The sequence below is a fragment of the Camelus bactrianus genome, chromosome 6 (genome assembly GCF_048773025.1).
Source record: "Camelus bactrianus isolate YW-2024 breed Bactrian camel chromosome 6, ASM4877302v1, whole genome shotgun sequence".
Classification (NCBI taxonomy): domain Eukaryota; kingdom Metazoa; phylum Chordata; class Mammalia; order Artiodactyla; family Camelidae; genus Camelus; species Camelus bactrianus.
Window position 1 is genome coordinate 81,863,288 of NC_133544.1, and position 23,434 is coordinate 81,886,721.

Here is a 23,434-nt window from a genome sequence, read left to right on the forward strand (position 1 = left end):
AATTTTATTCATTTGAAATAGTAATTGTTATTATTTATCAATCACCCACTGTGCCCCAGGCTTTTCATCTGTTACTTTTACTATATTTATCCTTTTAAAAACTCGAAATAGCCCTTGAGGTGGGTTATTAACTCATCATCCCCATTTTACAGATAAGCTAACTGAGGCTTAGAGAGGTTGTCACTTGCCCATGTTTACTAAGCTAAGGATTAGAACACTTACCTGATTTTGCTACTCTGCAAATTGATTTCTTTTCCTCCATCCCCCTCCTTGCTCCTTCCTTCCTTTTTCTCTACCCTATCCTTTCCTTTTCCCTCCCTTCTCTCACTCATTTCCTTATGGTATGCCAGGCACTGTGCACTTGGCTGGAAATAGTCAGATGAGCAAGACTGGGCCAGGACCTTTGAGAAGCTGACAGTGTAATGGACACAGAAACATAAACTAACCATTACAATGCCTGAGACAATGCTAGGACAAAGCTAGTCAGAAAGGGCACAAACTAGCATGATTGGGACTTCTAGCTAAATCAGTATTTATTAAACTGAATTGGCCTGGCCCTTTACATTATTAAGGTTAATCTTTCTCTTCTTTTCCTAAGGAGGAGATGCTTCTAGCTGCTCAGAACTCTTCTGATTATTCATAATGGTTACATGCTAATGTTTAATGTAAATGGAACTTAGAGCAGAAGTTGGCATTGTCTACTGTATGCTACCTTGCAGTCTCATTTAGTTTTTCTGGAATGGTTGGAGGAAGAATGAGGTGAATATGGATTTTTCAGAGGAAGAGAGAAAAAACATGGGAGATGAAATAATGCTTGAAAGAAGGAGGAGGAGCTGTGTTTACTTGGAAAGGAGAAGAGAAAGAGAAAAGTGGGGTGACTGGAGGATGGGGTCCTGCCTTCCCTGGGGATGGGCTGGTGACCAGAAGTACAGAGAATCAAACCAGTTAGGGCCAGGGCAGCTTTCCCAGCTGGGTGGTTGGGCTGATGGGCTCTGGTCCTTGGCAAGATCCTCACAAGGTCTGACCACATCTCCTTGGAGACTGGAAAGTGCTGCTACTTCTACCTCATACCTGTCACCAATAACCATCCTAAGATTATCAGAACTTCTGCAAATGGTTTTAATTAGTAAATTTTTGAGTATTATTTTTGTAACAGGTGCTATGCAAAACACTTTATAAGGGCAATCTAATTTTATTTTTACAGTTATACTGTGAACCAGTTATCATTCTCTTCATTGTACAGATGAGGAAACTGAGACACATACAGGCAAATTAACTTACCTGGATTCACATAGTTATGGAACTTAGACTTGAATCTATAATCTTAACCACTAATTAATAATTGCCACCCTTCTTTAGACTTTATGACCCACAAGTGCACTGGGATTTATAAATTAGGAAAAGATTTAATTTAGTTATTGCTTCTGAAAGCCCTTCTTTACATGCTTTATGAGCTACTGGTTAGGGACTCTTGCTGTTGGCAATAGGGAGCCATTGAAGGATCTAGACTGAGATATGACATCATGAAAGCAGTGTTTTAAGATGCATGGAGGATGCTTTGGAAAGAAACAGCCCTTAAGTTAGGAATGTTGGCTAGGATGGTATATTGGTTATGAGAGTATCGCTATCACAAGGGAATGCAAGCATAATGCAATTGGAGTGGGGGAAAAAATGCCCAGGTATGAGAAGAATTACAAAGAATGATTAATAGGTCCATAATCATAGTAGGAAAAGATGGAAGACAATTACTGTGTTTTTGAGCCTGCATGACTAATAGAAAAACAGAAATTATGTGCAGTTGAATAGATGAACTACAGAAAAAAGAATGTTGAACATGGTTACAGGTCTTTTGTGACCTAAGTATGGTTTCAATAGAATTAGAGCCAATTTGGAGGGGTTTAAGGGAAGACTGGATAGTGAGGAGGCTGATAGCATGTAGGGTGTTTTTCAGGCCAGGGAGACAAATGTTTATTTCCAGGTAAAGAATGTTTGGTCCCCTCTCAGTCCGTCCCTGCCTGAGGAAAGACCTATGGGATGGCAGCCACCACCTCTCCAATCCTGCTCATGAGACTGAAATGCAACGTAAAAGTAGGAATCCAATTTGTTTTATCACCTCTGTATTCCCAGCACCTAGAACAGTGCCTTGTACAGAGTAGGTCCTCAATAAATAATTATTGACCGACTGAATAATGACTGAGTGAAAAACTGAGGCTGGAACTGCTGGCTCTAGAATGACCTTGGGTGGCAGGGGCCAGGAGCAAGGGAGGTGAAGATGATCACATCAGGTGGCTGGGAATGGGAAAAACCAGGAGACTGAGGCTGGGTGCCAAAATGAGAGGGGTTGAATTTTATCATTAAACCTTAGGGTTGAGATTGCTAAGGAGAAACAGCAGGAATTAAAATTCTGTGCCATCAGTGGTACAGGAGCATTGTTAAGAACAAGACTCCTATACCTTAGGCCATTTTTAATCTTACTAGAGGGTTGGCATGTAGAATCTGCTAGAAGCAGATTCTTCTGTCTGTAACTGAGAGGCCTTTACAGAGAGAGACATACTCGAAAGGTGTGAGTGAAAAATAAGCAGGCATATTTGCTATCCCTTATTATCTAAGAACCACAGAGAATAGGTGGTGGCAGAAGTGAGGGGTGGTGGTGATGGGGTAGTGGATCTTAAGGAACAATAGATTTAGTATTTCTCATCACTTTGAGTAGGGTCTGGAGTAGGGCCAGGTGGAACTAACCTGACATTCTGTGAGTGCTCAAGGCATCTGGGCTATTCATTGTCTACCTAAGGAAGTCAGATGACCAAGCCAAGAGAATCTCATTCAAGGTGAATTTCACTGTGGTGCCCGAAGCTCTGAGTGCCTCTTACCAATACAGTAGTTTGGTCAATTAAAAGGCACAGATTTGGGGACATCAAAGAGAAAGCAGTTGTGAAGTGTCTTGAATTAAGACACTAGCCGGAGGGCATAATTGAAGTCCCAAGTCCATGGAGTCACAGCTTGTCATATTTGAAAGGGATCTCCTATCTTGTACTCAAATATCAGTAAAAAAAAAAAAAAAAAAAATCCAGAAAAATAGTCCTATGAGAGGTGGGAGTGAATGAATTCCAGGAACAGGGAGCGGCATTCATTCTGACCTGGGGAAGGAGCAGTTGCTCCTCTGAGAAAGAGTGATGAATGAGAGGGTAGGGATCTAGAGAGGAGCTATTTTGAAGTTTAGAGGCAGAAATTACTGCTTTTATATCAAGAAGTAGAAGCTTTATTTACCTCTTTCTCCTTAAATATTGTTTCTCTCCCCTATTCTGCACAAGGAATTTGAGTGGCATGGAGGATACAGGCTTCCACTTGCTCCAATTCACCTCTGACATTATGCAACACATAAGGGTAGGCTTGCTGGCCAGAGCTAAACCAAAGATGCTTACTTCCGGAAATTGAAACTCGAAAGGAAAGGAAATCCTGATTGTAAACACTTCTCAATTTCTTGAACAACAGTTCTCTTACCCTGTTTTTCAAAAAAATTAATAGCTTCCCACAAAACAGTATTTCTTCCTAAATGCAACAATAAACAAAGGTTAAATATATATGTTTATGATACACACACACACATACACTATATGTAGTCCAGGTGATTTTGCCACAACACAAAAAAATAAGAGTTAAACAGTTAAACAAATATTCATGGTAATCCTGAGGTGGGCTCAAAGTCTTTGTTTATACCAAAGCATAAAGTCATAGATGGTATAAAGTCCTGATTGCTTGTCTCCACAAAAACTCAGGAAACTAGACTTTAAAGGCTACATAAAATGGATGGAAGTAGATATGCACACTGGCACATTAGGGACAAAAGTCTCCCAGACCAGAAGACCAAGCTGGCAGGTGCTTAACTGAGGAGAGTAATGAGTGTAAAGGTTCCATGTTTGAGTGAGTGTGGGAAGGGATCATCAAGCTGCATTGTGAATATTTTGTGCTGGGAGGTAGATATTTTAATTTAGTTCTCCAAACCCTGGGAATCCATTCAAAGATTTTAGATAAGGTTCAAAGTTGTTAAGTAACTTGCTTGAGGTCATATGGCTTCAAAATGGAAGAACAACACTGAGCACTCTGGGCTTCTGCTTCCAGAGTTCAGGCTCTTTCCTCCCCACTGTGCTGCTCATGCCCCTGACCAGGCCTGTGCTCTGACCTCCAGGGACCTGGGCACTGACACTTTAAAAATGCATGCTAGTGTTTCTCACTTTGTTCATTTGCTTACTTCTTCTCTCCAGGTTAGTTCTTCAGCTTAATTCATTTTGGCTTTGGAGCTTTTTGTAAAACCAGTTATTCCCCCTACTTGGCTTAAGAAATTGTATTCCATTTGATATTTTCTGACCTTATGCTTTGGTGGTGGAATAATAGGGTATTTTACACAGGAATGAATTGTGCTGTAGTAGATGAATGTGTGGGAGCTCATAAATCAGCAGTGATCCCTGAGGACCATGGAGGGCCTCCTGGCCCTGGCCAGCGCTCTTTAGACCTCTTTATGCTAATAAAACAGAGATTTCTCTCTGAAGGGCTCCACCTTTGCAAATGACACTCATAATAAGCTTGGAATAGTATTGCAGTGATAGGCTGTTTACCTGCTGGTAACTGGTAATTTAGCCAGTGTGAAAGGCCTAATGGTCCATCTTCCCCATTTGGAGAATTGAGGTAGAATTTCGTCTGTGGATGGCCCTGGAGAGAGCCATGCACAAGGAATGTTTTCCAGGTGTATCCTTGCTGAAAATATAGATGTGTAAAGACATGTAAGATTATTCATTTCCCAATTTCTATATGAGTTACTGAGCTTCTATGAAAGAGCTTTGTTTTTTAATTTTTTTGGCCATCTTGGTAAGTGGGAAGTGGAACAATTTATCAAAATGGCAAAGAATAGATTATCCTGATTCCTCTTTCTACTAATTATGACATGGAACAATGAATGCTAGTGGGAAAATAGCATGATCATTTAAAACTTGCTTCTTTTAGTCTATACAGGGTTAATATGAATATATTGTTATAGAGCTTCAGGGGAAAGGAAGGAAAAGAATGCTACTTGTCTAAACTAAATGATCACAGATAGGGATTTTTAAAAAGTGAAGATGGCATGTTAACACAATGGAGAATTATGGAGATATTAAAATAATTAAGAACATTTTTAGAAATAAGGAAAACTTATGTTATATACATAGTGAAATAAAGCAGGAAACCAAGTGTGTTTTCTGATGCTGGGAGCAATATGGAAATACGAAAATACATAAATCTAAGGCAAGGTACAAGGGCTACAAGATTAATTTTGGTCAATGGGATTCAATGTATGGGGTAATTTGTTTTACTACTAGTAAGAACAATCATATTTTTCTAATCAGACAATTTTGGTTTTAATTCATTCTAACAGTAGGATTCCTATAGGCCAGTACAATCACAGGATAGAATAGTTCAGTGTTTTGGGAGTTTGGAGAAGAATTTCCTTCTGCCTGGACTTCATATAATTCACACATGGTCTTATATGCACTGAATTTTGGCAGGTAAAGATGGAGCTGAAGATATTTCAAATGCAGGAAGAGTACAACTGAGGACCTGGAGTAGGAAAGTGCTGAATATGAAAATGCATGGAGATGATAAAGTGCTTGGTTTGGCAGAAGTATGGGCATGAAAGGGAATGGGGAGAGGTTCTCAAAGAGTAAATTAGGGGCAGATTATGGATGGCTCACTAAGTACTATACAGTCCCCTTGTTTGGCAGGTTCCCTCTTTTGTAAAGATCTGTACAATATCTCAAAATGCAAATTACTGAATGTCCTCATCACTTAGCAAGACAGACTCTTCCAGTGCATAAACTCTGCCCTAGCATTAAGCAAAATACTCCTGAAAATTGCATTATCTCATTCTATTCACTTTTTCAGCACATCTGTGAACTGGAGCAAATGCATACTATATGGATGATACATAATCTAGCGGTTAGAATAGGTATTGGAACAGTCATATTTTTAACTTAAATAACAGTAATATTTTGGTCAAGTAACTTACTCCGATGTTGATTTTACTTTCTCAAGTGGAGGACAGTATTCTTTTATTCCACTAAGGTGACCTTCCCTCAACTTTGCAGATGAACTGTGTCCTGGGCATGTCTCTTTCTCTCCATCATTCCAAACACCTCTTATCCTTTGAAGTCAAGTTCAAATTCCATCACCTTCCCAAATCTGCTTGCTGTAGTGCATCTGTCTGTTGTCTTCTTTGCACATTTGCACATTACTTTTTTTGGGCGGAGGGGGGTGTACCACATGGTTGGTAACGAAATTCTGTCTCACGTTGTCCTCCACACTCCATGAGGGTAGGTTTTGTTGTTGTTGTTGTTGTTGTTGTTACTGTTTTTGTATTTTTTGATTTTTTTTTTTTTGACTCAGGCAGACTGGAAGCACCTCTAGTTTAGTATTCATCTCATAGGTGTCTTATATATTCTGGGCACACAGCAGGGTATATAATTTGTACATATTAAATACTGGTGAATTCAGTGCTTTCAAATAGTCCTTCTGTCTACAGACATTTTACTGGCCTTTGTAATTTTTAATTTTCTTGTTACAACTCAAGTACCCAGAATGGAGTTGATTAGATTACATAGAGTTCATGGCATGCTATCAATATTGGCCTGTGCAGTGCTCTGTTGCTTTTCATTTTATTTTATAATTTATTTCTCCTGTATTAATTATCCCCAATATTAAATCCCACACTATTACACAGACAACTATTCTTCAGTTTTTAACACTTGTCATTCTAACTGCCTTTCATATGTTTATTTCATATGCTTATTTATATGCAGTAGTATATATAGTACTGTTTTGTGTATAGATTTTTTAAATGTACATAATAATAACATTGGGCTATACATTTATTCTGTTTCTTGTTTGTTTTGATGCTTCATCCATGTAGTTTTTTCTAACTCAAGCTCCTTTCTTCTGCAAAGTATTCATCCTGTATGTATTTACTCATTTCTTTTCCTTTTTTTTTCTTTTTTTTTTTTGTGATGGACAGTAAGGTGGCATAGCATGGAGATGAACATCTTCTAGGGCAGCACTGAGAGAAATGGAATGCCTGCAGATACTTAAAATTTTCTATAGCCTCATTAAGAAAATAAAAATAAACAGGTGACATTAACTTCAATAATATACTCTATTTAACCTAGTGTACCTAAATATTTCAAAAGGTAATATAAAAACACTATTGAGGTACTTCACATTAATTTTTAAGGCTTTATCTTTAGAAAGCAGATTAAGGTTTACAACAATATTTCCTATACAATTAATGTCCTCACACATGGATAGCTTCTCCATTATCAACATCACTCACCAGAATGGCTCATTTTCAACCAAGAATAACCCTACATTGACATATCGTAATCATTCAAAGTTCGTAGTTTACCTCAGGGTTCACTTTTGGTGTATATCCATCATTATAATATAATACAGAGTATTTCCACTGCCCTGAAGATCCTCTATGTTCTGTCTATTCATCTCTCTTCCTCCCACCCCTCCCAACCCTGCTAATCCCAGCAATTGTTGATCTTTTTATTGTTTCTATAGTTTGCCTTTTCCAGAATATAATATAGTTGAAATCATATGGTATGTAACCTTTTTAGATTGGCTTCTTTCACTTAGAAATGTGCATTTAAGTTTCTTCCATGTCTTTTCATCACTTAATAGCTCATTTCTTCTTAGCACTTAGTAATATTCCATTGCCTGGATGTACACAGTTTGTTTATCCATTCCCCTACTAAACTACGTCTTGGTTGCTTCCAAGTTTTGGCAGTTATGAATAGTGCTGCTGTAAACATCTGTGTGAGGGTGTTTGTCTGGGCATAAATTTTCAGCTCCGTAGGGTAAATACCAAGGAGCATGATTTCTGGATCACATGGTAAGAGTACATTTAATTTTATAAGAAACGGCCAAACTGATTTTTAAAGTGGCTGAGCCATTTTTGCATTCTCACCAGCAATATCTGAGAGTTCTGTTGCTCTAACATCCTCGTCAGCACCGTGTTGTCAGTGTTCTGGATTTTGACCATTTTAATAGGCCTGTAGTGGTATCTAGTTATTTTAATTCACATTTCCCTGATAACTTATGATGTCAAGCATCTTTTCATATGCTTAGTTGCCATCAATATATCTTCTTTGGTGAAGTATCTGTTAAGATCTTTGGCCCATTTTTAAATTGGGTTTTTTGTTTTCTTATTGTTGGATTTAAGAGTTCTTTGTGTATTTTGGATAACAATCTTTTATCAGATGTATTTTTTACAAATATTTCCCTCCAGTCTGTGGCTTGTCTTCTCATTCTCTTGACATTGTCTTTCACAGAGTAAATGTTTTTAATTTTAATGAAGTTTAGTTTATCAGTTATTTCTTTCATGGGTTGTGCCTCTGGTATTGCATCTAAGTAGACATTATTATACCCAAGTATATCTTCATTTTTTCCTATGTTATCTTTTAGAAATTGTATAGTTTTATGTTTTCCATTTAAGTCTATGTTTGTTATATGAAAGGATGCTCTACTTCACTAATACAGAGAAATTCAAATTCAAATTAAATTCCATTTTATACCTATTAGACTGACAAATACTAGAAAATATAAATAGAAGGCCTCATACACTCTGCTGGGAATATTAAACTGGTACAGGCACAATTGGGAGAGAGACATCCACCTAATCAGTAGAAGTTTTGGTTGAGTGCTTATTAAGAGAAGAGCTTTCTTCTTGGCTTTAGGAAGGTAGCACTAAACAGGACAGACAAGAAGTCTATATACTATATCTGCACTGTCCAATAAAGTAGCCACTAGCCACATGTGACTGTGGAGCACTTGAAATGTGACTAGTCTGAATTGAGACATTCTCTAAGTAAAAATATCACATAAAAGACCTAGTACAAAAATTAATGTGACAGAAAAAGCGTTTGACAAAATCCAGTATCTACTCATGATAAAAACTCTCAGTAAACTAGGAATAGAAGGGAACATTCTCAATTTAATGAAGACAATCTACAAAAAACCTACAGCTAACATACTTAATGGTAAGAAACTTGAAGCTTTTCCACTAAGATCAGGTCCAAGGCAAAGATGTCTCCTTTCACCATAATATTCCTTTTCAACATAATATTGGAAATCCTTGCTAATGCAATAAGGCTAGAAAATATATAAATTGAGAAGAAATACCTAAAACTATCAGTTCACATATGACATAAGCGATGTATAAAATCTAAAGAATCAACAAAAAATTCTGAAACTAGTAAGTGATTAATAGCAAGATTGTAGGATACAAGATTAATATACAAAATTCATTGCTTTCCTGTATAAAAATTTTTCTGTAAAGTTCCCTATTTCCTTTCAGGGGAAGGAGTCTTATATGTTCTTGTTTGTTATCTATTCCAAATTTTAGACATTGTAAGATTTTTTTCTACCAGTCATCTGTTGAATATATCAAAGTGTGAACAAAAATCCTTATCTTCCATGTAGTCAGTCCAGCAATTTTTCCCTTCAAGGCTCTGTTCTTGTTTTGTTGGAAATTCTCCTGTTTTTTTGTTGTTCTTTATTTCTCTGAGTTTAGCCTTTTCTTGCCTTTTCCTTTTTTTCTGAGTTTATTCTGTCCCTACTCTTATCTAGATTTTCAAGTTAAATTATTGTCACTTACTTTCATTCCTTCTAGTATGTGTGTGTGTGTGTGTATATGTGTGTATATGTGTGTATATATATATATATATATATATATATATTTATATATAAATATAATTAAGACTCCAAATCTCCTTCTTAGTATTGCATTAAGTATAAGCAATACACTTTGTCATTTAATGCTTTTATGTACCTCATAATTTCCCTGGTCATTTCTGCTTAATCCTAGAGGTTATTTGATAATATGTATTTAGATTTCTAGACATAAAAAATAAAGATACGATTTTGCTATAAATGTTTTTATTGCATTGTAAACAAAAAACACATTCTATATGATGCTCATTTTCAGAATTTATTGAAGTTTTCTTTGTGACTTACTACATGATTAATTTTGTAAATTTTTATATATGCTCTTAGTGAAAGTTTATTCTATGCCCATTAGCTATATTGTTTATATACTTAGAACAAAATTATTTATCATTTTATTTAATCTTTGATTCATCAGTTCCTGAGGGGTGCAATTTATCTATTTCTCCCTGTAATTCTATCAATTGTTTTATCAATTTTGAAGATATATTGTTGATAATATATTTACTTATGATTACTATATATTCTTGTTATGTTATTCCTTTGCTACTGTATAATGATCATGTTTGTTTCTTATTTAACCTTCTTTGTCATGTAAGCTTTAAATTCCTTTTAAAGATACTATATATTCTTAAAATGTTGACTTTTGATTGATGAAGCTAAATCATTTACATTTATAATAACCATGGTTTTTTAATTTTTTTTTTTTTGGCCATGTGGTCTCATGTTTTCTGTCTGCTATATTTCCTTTGTTTTATTTTGTTTTTATTTTTCAACTTCCCCTCACATACCCATTTTTTGATTGTCTAGTTGAATTTTATTTTGCTGTTTTGAGTTATGTTTCCAAACTTATATGTTGTGCTCTCTCTCCTAGAAAGTATACATTTATATCAAATGTCAAATTGATTCTCTGATTTTTCTTGCTTCATGTTTCTTATAGTCTTCCTAATCTCTCTTAGATTATTAACAATGTATGTTTTTACTTCTTATTCTGTTCTGTGAGTTTTGCTACTTCTCGTACAAGTTAACCCATCCATTGGTTGCCTCTCCTTCATAGTTCTCATGCTTCTCAGATTCTTGTAATGTTTCCATTTTATCTCATTTTTATCCTTTGGGATGTCAGCTAACTTGATTGACAATGTCCTCCTGGAAGATGCACAAAAATCTAGGCCATACCCTAGGCTCCTTTGAGCAAGCTTAGGGGTCTAGGTGTACTTTAAGAAGGAGAGCCTCAAGTATTCCAATCTGGGTTAAGCCACTTCTTTATTTTTCCCCAGGTATTGCTCTTTCCTACCAGTAGACCACTGTGAAGGGATGAGATGGAAAAATGGAGGAAGGAAGCTCCCCTGCTGCTCTGACTGATACATCTGTTTCATCATCAAAGTCACTGAGAGAGTGAGCTGTTATTGCTACAGTCTGGTGAGTATATTCATGCTCATGCAGGTGTCGCTTTTGTTGTTTTGTTTTCAAGAGTTTTTTTGTTTGTTTGTTTGTTTGTTTGTTTGTTTGTTTTGCCAGTCTCTGAGTCTCTGAGCATTTCCTTTTATGCTCTGGTCTTACCCAAGGCAAAATAATGGGATTGGAGCACAGTAGAGTGGAAAAATAATTAGACTAGGAGTGAGAAAAACTAAATTCCAGTTTTGCATCTCTAGAGAGAAGAATTTCTATAGCAATTAGTCTTCGAAGATGCTAAGTAATTTTATATTAGTATGTGGTCCTATATTTTCTTTCCTTCTCTCCACCCCGAGATTTACCATGCACATCAAAACTAATGAACCCTGCAGAAACTTGTTGAACTTATTTCATCTAAGATTTCCCAAAATTACTTGACCTCAAAATCCTGTACCTGAAGACAGCATATTAGATCCTGGGTGACTATTGTCTGAGAACGAACTTTAGGAAATATTAGTCTGCAAATTCAATTTTCTCATCTATGAAAATTGGACTATGAATTATATATTGCATCTGTTGTTTATACTGTGTCACTTGCCCTGTGTCCATTCAGTGTTTTTTTTCTTGCTATGTCCTTGCTCCTTCTGATGTCCCAGTTCTTTAGATTGGAACTGCAATTGGCTTAAGATGTTAGTAACCCACCCCCCACATTACTGGCATATAATTGAGTGGGGTTCTGAGTTTCAGAAAATTTTCATGATCTGACCCAAAGGAGTGATTTACTAATGGTGGAATTTCAGGCACTGTGACAAGTGCTTGACAAATGTTTTCTGGATCCATGGCGCTTTCTCATTGTCCCTCCAATAATGTCATCTATCCAGCCACCTCCTTATAAGACCAGCACTATTTTGCTCTAAGTGAAGGGGCAGGGAGTTAGCAGCCTCCAGTTACTGATCCTTTCTTTGAACCACTTAATGGATATAAAAGCTCAACTTTACAAGAGGAACAGTTGTTATTCCCTTGCCTAGATAATGATTTCTTTATCCAAAATGTCCCCTTTGTATCTTCATGACAATAAAATGGGGAAAATGGATTTTTTTAAAAAGTAATTACACAATTGACCATGTGATAAATCCACTTAATAGGCAAGAATTATCTGCTTTGGCTGCCTTCACAGCCCAAATTCACAAAGTAATTTACAACTCATTCACTGGAATTCAGCTTTATCTCTTAACATGAGACTTGAAATTAGACAAAGTTATAACAAGCTGCATGCCTTTTAGTGAAAGATGGTCACCAGGGCTTACCAAGTGCAGCGATTACCTGGTGTGACACCTAACCTATTGCCACAACACAGAAGGGAGATCTACCTTCCCTGGGTATGACATCTCCAACCCTCAGGACCTGGGATCCGTTGCTACTTGGGATCTTGTCATGGCAAGTAGGTGGAGAGGGGATTGGTAGATAGACTCCTTGGGTCTCATACTTGAGTGAATTACTTAGCTCTTCCTCATCAGTCAGTCAAGCTTCCATTTAAACCAATGTCTTTTCATTATTGACTGTTTGTGTCCACCTGTTTTTCTTGGTAAAGGTAAGTTATCATTGTTATCATCATTGTGATGGAGAGAAATCAGGAATTATCAGGAAGCAGGTGACCCATGTAAAATAGATAGATGCTGGAGTCAGAAGGGGAAGTGCTTCTGAGACAGGAATAAATTTTTTGACTAAAGTTATATAGTAGCTGTTAGGAATAGCAGTTCACTGTTCTGTTAATATAGTCTCATCTTCATACATTAATTAAATGCATGTTTACAATGACATATTCACACTATGACATATTCTGTGAGGAATGCTAGAGCTACTACAGCCCTTCAGGGTTGTCTGGAGTTGTCTGGGTGAAGATGGTCAGACTTTTAGCCTCTGTTGATCAGTCTTAGGAAGCACAGTCCTGGGTAGGAGTGTGAGCTTGAAGCAGGCAGTGCTCTGCAGCTGAGTCTGTCTTCCCTCAGCAGAAGGGGGATCTGGGTGGTATATCACAATATAAATTACACCATCATGTTTTTGTTGGGAGAATCTTCAAGCTATTTAACTCCTGGGAACCTCAGTGTGCTTTTAGTAAAATGAGGCTAAAAATATGTATTATGCTGGGATTGTTGTAAAAACGTAATTAATTCTTGTTTGTTAATGAATTTAAAATACAAATACTTAGCACACAGTCTTTCACATAGTAGGTACTCAAGAAATGGTGATGGTGATGATGATATTATTAAACTGTTAAGGTTCTGAGTATTAGATAAAAGAACTTGGTCCTTAGTTTCTCTTTTGGTCTCAGATTAATTGTTCTCTTGTCAATGTATCTATGCTTTATATTATCTCAAATCCTTGTTTTAGAAACTGACAGAGTAATAATCAGACAATGTAAAATATTTTTGATCAAAATATAATTAATCGCTTTTAATTATAACTGATATACTGTATCAAACCTATGTTTTCTATTCTCAACAACTCTTATTATTCTGTGACCTTCTTCCCACCCAAAGCAGCGGCCAGAGCATTCCTGAGCTTATTGCTTCAGGGAAGGGATAATGCAGTTGAGTAAAAGCCAGATTCTCATTTTTGAGTTTCAATAGCTGAAGTCCTGGCATAAATAATAGATTTAGGAGACTAAGTGATCATTCAGTGTCCATTTGTCCAAAATTAGAGGTAATGAAGGGAAGAAGAGGAAACAGAATGGAGTTCAGATCCTGGTAGGCCCTTGGGAAGGGCTTGTATCCTACCATTCCTGCCATGGCTTGTCTGAGGGAGGGGCAGCTAGGTAAGAGAATCCAAGAGTGGGTTTGCAAAGTACCTTCCTTCTTGGGCATATCTTAGGAAGCAATGAGATTTATAGATCTCCCTGTGTGGCCAGTATGGTATGGTAATGGCAAAACAAATGGCTGTGAGCAATGTCCAGGCAGACAGTCCCGGGACAATCTTAAGAGGTTCTCTACTTCCCAGTATGTCTGGGGAGAGCAACAGAATGTGCACATGTGGCACAGTGTGACTTCGAAACTAGTGGACCTGAACGGGTCTTGTAACCAGGATTGAGATGAACATAGCAGCATCTGGATGGCCTATGTATGGACACTGGACAGAACCAGTAGTATCCCAGTGGATGCTACTATAGGGAGATGACACCGAGGGTCAGGCAGGTGATTGTTCTCTCCCATTCAACTAGGGATCAAATGTATCCATGGGGAAAAAGAGACTGATATCTTGATTTAGCCAGCTTACCCCAAACAGACTGTGATGAACTCAAACACTAGCAGAATGGGGCTCCTGGTAGAAGTTAAGTTTAGTTACAGAAAAATATAGAAAAACATATTTCCTCACACCAAAATGTATGGTTTTGATATTCATACACTTGAAATGTATTAATCTGTGGAGCAATAGCCTGTTTTCAGGCATTTTGCTTATGTTATCTTACTTGAGCATGATAACAACTGTCTAGAGGGCATACATTATTATCTTTATTTTAGAAATTAAGAATTTTTGTGATTTTCTCAAAGTCACAGAAGATAGAAAAAAATACAAACTCTATTAAATGTAATGTAAGGTCTGGGATTAAACTTACTTTTCTGCTAACAAGTACAGATATCTGTAAAATAGTATTTACTAACATTTAATAAGCATCAGTTATACATTAGACACTGCTTTATATGCTTTGAACAGGATTAATTAATTTAATCCTCATAACAATGCTAGGATACAAGCATTGTATGTTATATTGTCCCCATTATACAGATTAGAAAACTGAGCCATAGAGAAGTCAAGTAACATATTCAACATTACACAAACCATGAGTGTAGAATCATCCTTTGAACTTAAACAGTCTGACTCCAGTGCCTACACTCCTAACAACTCTTCTACAGTAGCAGCTGTTTTGATTCCCCACTTCTACCTTTCTAACAGACTTCAGTTGTGTTCAGGTATCCACCATACTGTAGCTCCATGAGTGGAGCCTGATTATTCTAGGTCAGACATGGTGCTCCCATTCTTCTTCCTAGAGCGATCAGTTTAGAGCCCAATTTATGTATGGTATTCCTCTGGTAACTCTCATTGGCTTGAAAGTTGGTGCTTGATCTAAGACAGCTCAGGAAAATTACAGAAAACACTTATATTCCAAGGGTAGGAGGGAGGTTGTTTTTCTCCCCTTTGGATGTGCACAATGAAGTAAGATGCTACTGACAGCCACCTTGAAGTCATCCATGGACAAGACTCTGGGAAGAATAGGGAGGAAGTCAGAGCCAATAGAAGTGCAGGGAAGCAGAATTGGAGCTCACCCTTCATCTGCCCTTCCAGCTATAAGGGATAATACATTTTCTCATTATTTATATCAGTTTGAGCAAGACTTTCTGCTGCTTGTAGCTATAATGCCTGTATTAAGCTCTACTATTTTATCATATAGTTTAAGGAGATGCCTATTGCAGCAATGAGATTCACAATTTAATCCTGTAGATAGGGTAATGTAACTGCTGTTATTGCTTTGGGAGATACCAATATTCTGTTATTAACAATGTATGAAAGGGAGAATACTTGTGGCAAAGAATATTCTACCACCAAGATGTACGAAAACAAATAGACACTTTTTAAGTTTCTAAGTCCATGTTTCTATACTCAAAGTTGCTATTGTCCCTATGACTCATCATTGTAACAGCCCTAAGTCTTCTGCTGTGTTGGTTATATAGGTTTTTCAGGAGTATGACCACTGGAAAGAGAGGAATATGAAGAAATGCTCCTTTTGCACGTGTCTGTTTGTGTAATGGGTACCTGCTGAATTGCCGACTACCCAATACCCTTTCCTCTAGGAACTCTTCTTCCCACCTCATCTACATATTCGCAACAAGCAGTACTCTGTCCTCACAGTGTGACTCCTCCACATGGCCTCAGTTGGTCTGCTCAGAGTTAGTTTCTTCTTTAGGAATTTTGGGACTCATACTGAAAGAGGGAGAGGGAGATAAAGAGGCAGCGAAGGATGGAGGAAGGGAAGGGAAGGGAGCCGGGAGAGAGAAGAGGAGATTGAGAGAGAGAGAGAGCGAGAGATGGGGGTGGGGGGGGAGAGAGACAGAGAGAGAGAGAGAAAGAGAGAGAGAGAGAAAGAAAGAGAGAAGAGAGAAGAAAAGACACCAGGCTTTCAGGGAGGAGTACAAACAACAAATATACTGTACTGATACTTCCTTTAATTATTTTCATTTTAAAATATTTTGGATTTACACAAGAATTGCAAAGACAGATCATAGAGTTCACATATACCCTTTATCCAGCTTCCCTTAATATTAACCTCTTCTATAACCATGGTCCAATTGTCCAAAACTAAGAAATTGTGGCATTAACTAAACTGCAGACTTTATCTAGATTTTGGCAGCTTATCCAATAATGTTCTTTGCTGTTCCAGGATCCAATCTAGGATACTACATTGAATTTTGTCATCATTTCTCCATAGCCGCCTTCAATTGGTGACAATTTTTTGGTTTTTTTCTTTTCTTTTGATATTTTGATACTTCTATGAGTACTGGCCAGATATTTTGTAGACTGTCTCATGATTTGGGTTTGTCTGATGTTTTTTTCTCCTGATTTGACTGTGGTTTTGGGTTTTGGGAAGAATTCCACAGTAGTGACGTGCCTGTCTCATTGCATCATGTCTGAGGTATGTGCTATCAACATGACATTTCAGTGGCAAGGATGACCTTGATCACGTGGCTAAGGTGGTGTCTGCCAGGTGTCGCCACAGCTATGTTACTAATGTACCTTTTCTGGATCTGTTCATTAGAAGCAAGTCACTAAGTCCAGCCCCCTTTTAAGGGGAAGGGAATTAAGCTTTACCTATGGAGTGTGTATCGAAAATGTTGTGGATAGATGTTAAAATCACTGCAGTAATTAATACATGTTTTAGGAAAGATACTTTAGAACTAGACACATATCCTCTCCTGTTAATTTTTGAGCCTTGAGTTTTCATTCATTTCTCAAGCCTGACTATTTTCTTCTTTGTGCTGGGCATCTTCCATATGCTCTTCCAGATCCACTCTTCATCCTTCTCCATCCTTCTCCATCCCCTCTATGCCTTAGAAGACTTCCCTGCATTACATCCATGGGGCTTTACTCTCTGGCTTCTGGTTGAGGAGCAGCAGGAGATTTGAGAGGGGAAGAGTAGGGTTCATATATTTTCCCTGCACCCTCCAGGAGGGGCCACCTCTGGCTCTTTGTGTCCCTCAAAAGAAGGCAGTCAGATACACATGCTTTTTTCTCCTTCAGGCTCTGGTGACCTTCCTTCCTTCTTGTCCTTTCTGGTGACAGCTCTATTGCAGCAAGACCAGGGTCCTGCCCTGTTGCTCATTGCTTCCCATATTCCACCTATATACCTTTGTTATTAGTCTCTTTGTAAATAAATCCTCCTTGAATTATCCTCAACTGAATGTGCCATTGTTTTTTTGTTGTTGTTGGGATTCTGATGCATACATTGACCATGGCTTCTAAGAGACATACTTCCATTACCCTTTTAAATCAATTCCTGAAAGAAAATACTTCCTTTTGTTTAAGTTGCTTTAGGTTGGGTTTTTATTTCTTTCAACCAAAAGTATCAGAGATTATAATGCTATCTTCTATGTAACTACAACAATAAGCTTTTCGTAACAGTTCATTTTACTATGGGCTTTTACATGCACGCACCCATCTGAGTCTTGCACTAATCTGTGAAATATCAATCAGGGATATTTGTGCCTACTTTAGCAAATGAGTAAACTGAGGCATGAAGAGGCCAAATATCCTACTCAAGTTCTCAGAATTAGCATCTGGTAGAGCAGAGACTGGAGTCTAGTTCATCTGGTGATAATCCTGTATTTTTCTTAGAGAATCACCATGCCTTCAGATCTTAAATACATATTCTCTACAGCTGTATCTGAGTAATCACTGTCTATAAGCCATAAACCTGCAGACCGCATGCCCATTACTCTCAGAAGTGATAGAATCAAAGCCCAAGGCCTAATCTGGTACAGAGAAAAGGAGCTTTAGATTTTATCTTTATAAAATAATACCAGGCATTTGCCCTAATATATATATTATTTCCTAAAATGCATCATGAGGAAAACTAGCTTCTTAAAACATCCCTAGCATGAAAGGATTCCTGAGGATCACAAGGCACATTGACATACTAAACTCTCTGACAAAATCTGCAGCTACTCAGCTCATTTCATTATGTGTAACCAAGTTCTCCTCCCAGACTTCTTTTGAATAGAACCCGTTGGCTATGTCCATACCTTAGGAAGTGCTGGTATAGAATAGAAATAAAAATTGTATATAAAGCAACATCCAAGTTGAATTTCTCCTCCAAGCAACATAGATTTATAATATCCTAAAAATTGTTTAGCTGGGTCATTCAAACCACCCCCTGCCACTTTGGCAAGAGACAGACAGCAATGAATGGTCTATTTGGCTAAATCTACTGCCCAAATTCACTGGATAGGAGCCAACTCTAGACTTGACTTTGAGTCTATGTAGACCTGTCTCCAACATAATAACTCCTATGTTGCAGAGTGATTTAGAGATAGATTAGGTTTCTTTTTATCCCATGACTTGTTGTTTCAACCTTGACCTAGTAAAATGGCCCCTTTTCAGGAGGAATTGGTAATGAAATCAGTGCCATCACTCAATTGCATATCCTTCAAAAGGCCAAGGAAAAAATGAATAGGAGGGTTTCTACCAGAGAAATTCCAGTGTACTGTTTTTAGTTATAGCAAGCCAAGGAATTGGACCATTTTGTAAAACTCACCATAGAAAACATGGACTCAACAGAGCCTGTGAAACTTTTCTTACTCCAAATTTCAATGACAATACTACAAATAACTTAGAAAATTCCATTTTGAGATGAAATGAGCCTTTTTATAAGATTATGTTACAGAATTAGAGCATGATACCTGGAAAAAAGCCTAACAGTTCCTGGACCTTCTCTGAACCATTACAGTTGTTCTACATAATGTGTTCATGGACCAGTGAATGTGGAGATCTTGTGTTTTCGTGTAACTTCCCTTTAGAAAAGCATTCAAAAGTTCTTCTCAAAAACTGAAAAAAAAAAAAAAAAGATTCTTAATAAATGGTTCTCAACTGGAAATGATTTTGTTCCCTAGGGGACATTTGGTAATGTCTGGAAACATTTTTGGTTTTCACTATTTGGTGTGTGTGGGGGGGTGTTACTTGCATCTAATGGGTACAGGCAAGAGATGCTGTTAAACATCCTACAATGCACAGGACAGCCCACAATGAAGAATTATCCAGCCAATAGTGCCAAGGTTGAGAAGCCCTGCTCTAAAGGGTGTCTTGCTTAAATTGGTATTTCTTAAACACATGTACCAGGTCTGAGAACTATCTGCTAATTAAAGCACCTGCATTTTGATTTAAAATGTATGAGGACAAGGGACTTGGAATTTTGTCTCAAGCTGTTCTGGAAATGTAACCATGTAAAAATAAGCATAAATATCATTCAGCTGTACCCTGTTAGTTCTTCAGACATTGGAAATATACTCTCAGAAGCATATAAATTATAGGCCTAGTGTTATCTGATTTAATTTGTGATATGCTCATTATATTCATCACAACTACTGACTAAAATTAGTGATGTTCTCAATGCATGGAAATGAGTAATTTTAGTGTTTGTTTCCCCCATAAAATTAATATCTAGTAATAACTCCAAGGGAACCACACATAAGCAGGTGAACATGTGCTTGCACACGTGCACACACACAATCACCCATAATGACAATGCAGTTCATGCTGCGCTTAAATTGTTTGCAAAGTATGAAAGCAATTACAGAACAAATTCCGTTCTCAATCTGCCTCTGTAAAAGGGGTCTGGCTCAGAGGTGCTCCAGAGTTATTTATGGCAGGAGCAAACAGAAGGGCTTAACTATGCAGATAAACTTCTCATTCTTTTATGTGAGGCAGCAAAATAAACACCTTAACAGTTCATGGTTCCCAGAGTGCATTAGTTAATCGGTCCAATATCATTCTAATTCTCCTTGTAGCTCATTGCATTGGAGCCTGTGAGCAGATAAAATGTGTCTTTAGCTACCATGTACTTATTCCAATGATTCTGTGGTTGATGGATGACTTTCTGAATTTTTGAAACAATGCCAGCCCAGGGCCTCGTGGTAGCCGCGCAGCGCCCGAGATCTCTTGTTGTGCTTTGGGGCACGGGGAGAGAGGGAGGGGGCCTTGCAGTACGAGGTCTGGCTCAGTCATTTTCAAAATCAATACTTGCTCTCCAAGCCTTGGATAATTTAGAGAACATAATTCAGAATTCTCCCTTTCAGCATGTATCCTCCATCAAAGGGGTGTTTTCATCCAGAGTCAGCACAATGCTTGCATGACCCAGGAATGCACAGATAAGGTTAAAAAGAAAGAAAGAAAAAGTACATTTATTCTTTCCTTGTCTCTTTTTCCAAGCATCTTTTGGGCCCAGCGTGTGTGTGTTTGTATGCCTCATTGTGAATATTTCTATTTAGAACAGAGAACCTAAATTATGGTGTCTCATGGTATTACTTCATATTTGAGGCTTTTGGAGGGGGGTGTTTTCCATTATAAACCCTTAGCCTAAGGGATGTCAGCCTCAGATAATTTATTCCCAGCAGGTCAGATCTAGGATACAAAAATTTTAGCCCAAGGGCTGTTAAATCCTGCTTTTCACCTCATTTCAGAAGGTGCCATCAAAGTGGTGTTTTGTTGCAGTGATAAAATTTTGTGTTCCTATGCGTAGAAGCAATAGGCTTCATTTGCTTAAAAACCAGTATGATACCAATTATTTAATCCTTCAGACTCTATTCACTAGGTTGCTTTAAAAAAGGAGCCCCAGTGGAAAACATCTTGGTCATTTAAGTACAAAGAGCTTGAGATTTTATAGCAATTTTCCAATACTAATTACATTTCATACTATCTATCATATGCATGGCTTGCAAAACCCTATTGATTTTAATGGATTCTAGTGCATTGGGAACAGGTTATTTTATGACATGTTATGTTATAGGACCTCTATGAAATACCTAGATCTTAAAATGTGGGCACAGATATACTCTCAATTATCCACAAGTGGATTATCCACTTGGTCTATTACCCACAACATATTTTAAATTAAAGTTGCTGTCATTAGGTGACTCAGTAGCCCTAGGCCAATTTCTATCATCAATTTTCTGTGCTGCTGGAATGCAGACTCATTTTGATAGCCTTTGCTAACATGATTAGTAGGGACATAATATTAGAGTTGCTGCCAAAAATGTAAACATAAAAGACTTGTGGGATATGTTTTATTTTGGATTACCCTTTCACAAATGCTTTCCTTTAGTAGGAAAAATCAAGAGACCAATTACAAACATGGGCTCATTGACATGTTGTAAATATAAAGTGTCTCGAGAAATAAGCATAGTCTTGCACTGTCTATAAATGATTGATAAAATAGATCAGGCTGAAATGCCACCTGCTTTGTGGAGCCTTTCTGCATTTTGCCTTTCAGAATTGTTCACCTCTCCCTCTGAGGCAGTTTTGAGTTGACAAACAAGAGCATAGGGTTTGGAATTAGAAAAAGCCTGAATTCTGATTATATAACATTAGCTGAGTGATCTGGAAAGAGTACTTAACCTTACTGAACCTCACATTCCTTATATTTAAAAATGACCTTAATAATATCTACCAGAATAATACAATCTATGTAAATTCCATAGCCTGGTGTTTGGCATATACCACACACTCAGTACATACTTGTTTCTTTCCTGTTCCATATCTATTTTTCATTAGATTCTGAGTTCTTTGGAAGCAGTAGTATTATTTAATTCATGTTTGAACTCCTCAGTGTTTAGTAAATTTTCTTATGTGTAGGATTTAATAATATTTGCTTAATTAAAGGGTGAATTAAAATTACGTTTTGGTTTTATATCTGAAATAGTAACATTTTTAAATTTCCACAAATCTGTTAAAATTATTTTTCTGTTAATTTCATAGAAAGAATGAAAGCTAGATCAATATTTTCATGTGTAAATATCAGTGATCAGGCATAAGGCTTTTCTTAAGTAAAATTTTATTCTTAAGAATATTATTAACTTATGTATATGGCTGTATTATGTGTGTATTATATATGCGTGAAGACCAAATACCAGCTAACAGCAGGAAAGACTCCTTAGCAAATTCATGAATTGTTTTATTGCCTTTAGTGCTATTCTCAAGGCTACATGTTGAAACAAAAGTCTTTGACATTATTAAAATAACATGTATTTTAAATTTACTGTTTTTTAATTTTTCAATTGGAAACATGATACAACAAAGCTTGCTAGGCTTAGAATCTTAGAGAAAGCAAATGTCCTTCGTGTAGTAATTAATTAATCCTGGAAAATCAGATATTTTTTTCGTTGTTTTACTTAGCCATGAACTTCAGTTTTCTCTCTTCATCTGTGTCCAGTTGAAGTAAGTACCGTAGTCATTCCTTAGATATTTACTTTGCATCTTCTCTGTCCATGGTACTGAATTTTTCCTGTTAAGTCGATTAAATATTGCAATAAAATCAACCTGGGATAATTATGGTTACATACCTGAGTGCTGGGCTTTGATGACTGGAAATGTAACAGCAACATCATTCTTTTCAATGTATTTACTTGTTTAATTTTGAACTCCATACTCATTTCATTTAGATAATTATAGAACTAATATATGCTTATAAAGTTTGCCACTTATTTAAGGTAATATATTTTTCCTTAGGGTTCATTGATGCCAAAAGTAAAATTGACTGAGCGAACTATTGGAAATAGGTGACGTTTCAAATCTGTAACTATATTGTGCAAGCATTTGTAGGTGAATCTTTGTAAAGAAGCACTCATGTTTGCATATATTTCCAACATCTGCATTTAGATCAGCAACAAAAACACCAAAGGCATTTGGGCTTTCCCTACTAAAAATGTTTCTTATTTACCTTTTCATTTTGGATAATCAGATTGAAGACAATATTCTCCTTTATTTGAGATGCTCTACCTGGTAATGGTGTTACATTCATTCTTACCAACACAGTTCTAAGGAAAAGGACAAATAACTGAATCTCTTGATTGCCTGCTTGCAACAGCTAAATACATAAGTGCATAGCAAAAGTATGTGAATAATGTATCAGAATAAATATGTTCAAGTGCAGTAGGTTGAGTGGATTGTGTAGGGTCAGCGTCATGAATGGGGGTTAATTTCTGTTCAGTCAGGTGAGGTACTAATGTATCAACTTTGCTGGAAAATGGTT

General features: G+C 37.0%; 1 long non-coding RNA gene across 1 annotated transcript in view; it reads left to right on the forward strand.

The window, feature by feature from the left end:
* LOC141577969 (uncharacterized) overlaps positions 1 to 23,434 on the forward strand; it is a 530,703-nt gene that overhangs the window by 103,084 nt on the left and 404,185 nt on the right. Inside the window, exon 2 of the long non-coding RNA XR_012507667.1 lies at positions 11,028 to 11,169. This is a non-coding gene — a long non-coding RNA (uncharacterized LOC141577969). The remainder of the gene's footprint in view (positions 1 to 11,027; positions 11,170 to 23,434) is intronic.